We start from the raw sequence: 2,184 nt of genomic DNA, 5'->3' as shown, positions 1-2,184 counted from the left end.
TCTATATCCCCATTAGTTAGTCCAGACCAGACCAGAGAGGTAGTAGGATAATGGTGCTGAAAACAGGTCTATATCCCCATTAGTTAGTCCAGTCCAGAGAGGTATTAGGATAATGGTGCTAACAGACAGGTCTATTTCCCCTTTAGTTAGTCCAGTCCAGACCAGAGAGGTAGTAGGATAATGGTGTTGACAGGTCTATTTCCCCATTAGTCAGTCCAGTCCATAGAGGTATTAGGATAATGGTGCTGATAGACAGGTCTATATCCCCATTAGTTAGTCCAGTCCAGACCAGAGAGGTAGTAGGATAATGGTGCTAACTGACCGGTCTATATCCCCATTAGTTAGTCCAGTCCAGACCAGAGAGGTAGCAGGATAATGGTGCTGATAGACAGGTCTATATCCCCATTAGTTAGTCCAGACCAGAGAGGTAGTAGGATAATGGTGCTGACAGACAGGTCTATATCCCCATTAGTTAGTCCAGACCAGAGAGGTAGCAGGATAATGGTGCTGATAGGCAGGTCTATAACCCCATTAGTTAGTCCAGACCAGAGAGGTAGTAGGATAACGGTAATGACAGACAGGTCTATATCCCCATTAGTTAGTCCAGACCAGACCAGAGAGGTATTAGGATAATGGTGCTGATAGACAGGTCTATATCCCCATTAGTTAGTCCAGACCAGAGAGGTAGTAGGATAATGGTGCTGATAGACAGGTCTATATCCCCATTAGTTAGTCCAGACCAGAGAGGTAGTAGGATAATGGTGCTGATAGACAGGTCTTTATCCCCATTAGTTAGTCCAGACCAGAGAGGTAGCAGAATAATGGTGCTGATAGACAGATCTATATCCCCATTAGTTAGTCCAGTCCAGACCAGAGAGGTAGTAGGATAATGGTGCTGACAGACAGGTATATATCCCCATTAGTTAGTCCAGACCAGAGAGGTAGTAGGATAATGGTGCTGACAGACAGGTCTATATCCCCATTAGTTAGTCCAGTCCAGACCAGAGAGGTAGTAGGATAATGGTGCTGATAGACAGGTCTAAATCCCCATTAGTTAGTCCAGACCAGACCAGAGAGGTAGTAGGATAATGGTGCTGACAGACAGGTCTATATCCCCATTAGTTAGTCCAGAGAGGTAGTAGGATAATGGTGCTGACAGACATGTCTATATCCCCATTAGTTAGTCCAGACCAGACCAGAGGTAGTAGGATAATGGTGCTGACAGACAGGTCTATATCCCCATTAGTTAGTCCAGACCAGAGAGGTAGTAGGATAATGGTGCTGACAGACAGGTCTATATCCCCATTAGTTAGTCCAGTCCAGACCAGAGAGGTAGTAGGATAATGGTGCTGATAGACAGGTCTATATCCCCATTAGTTAGTCCAGACCAGACCAGAGAGGTAGCAGGATAATGGTGTTGACAGACAGGTATATATCCCCATTAGTTAGACCAGACCAGAGAGGTAGTAGGATAATGGTGCTGATAGGCAGGTCTATATCCCCATTAGTTAGTCCAGACCAGACCAGAGAGGTAGTAGGATAACGGTGCTGACAGACAGGTCTATATCCCCATTAGTTAGTCCAGACCAGAGAGCTAGTAGGATAATGGTGCTGACAGACAGGTCTATATCCCCATTAGTTAGTCCAGACCAGACCAGAGAGGTATTAGGATAATGGTGCTGATAGACAGGTCTGTATCCCCATTAGTTAGTCCACACCAGACCAGAGAGGTAGTAGGATAATGGATAAGTTAGTCCCCGTAGCTCAGTTGGTAGAGCATGGTGTTTGCAACGCCAGGGTTGTGGGTTCGATTCCCACGGGGGCCAAGTACAAAAGAAGAAAAAAAATTGTATGAAATGAAAATGAAATGTATGCATTCACTACTGTAAGTCGCTCTGGATAAGAGCGTCTGCTAAATGACTAAAATGTAAAATGTAAATGTAAATGGTGCTGATAGACAGGTCTATATCCCCATTAGTTAGTCCAGACCAGACCAGAGAGGTAGTAGGATAATGGTGCTGATAGACAGGTCTATATCCCCATTAGTTAGTCCAGACCAGAGAGGTAGCAGGATAATGGTGCTGATAGAATGATCTATATCCCCATTAGTTAGTCCAGTCCAGACCAGAGAGGTAGTAGGATAATGGTGCTAACAGACAGGTCTATATCCCCATTAGTTAGTCA

General features: G+C 44.8%; 1 non-coding gene across 1 annotated transcript; it reads left to right on the top strand.

Moving 5' to 3' along the window:
- The first annotated feature begins 1,753 nt into the window (after positions 1 to 1,753).
- Positions 1,754 to 1,826, top strand: trnaa-ugc (transfer RNA alanine (anticodon UGC)). The gene has a single exon. It is a non-coding gene; the product is annotated as a tRNA-Ala (tRNA).
- Positions 1,827 to 2,184: the final 358 nt, after the last annotated feature.

Source organism: Salmo salar, unplaced genomic scaffold, assembly GCF_905237065.1.
Source record: "Salmo salar unplaced genomic scaffold, Ssal_v3.1, whole genome shotgun sequence".
In the NCBI taxonomy this organism is placed as follows: Eukaryota; Metazoa; Chordata; class Actinopteri; order Salmoniformes; family Salmonidae; genus Salmo; species Salmo salar.
This window is presented reverse-complemented; position numbering and strand designations above follow the sequence as displayed.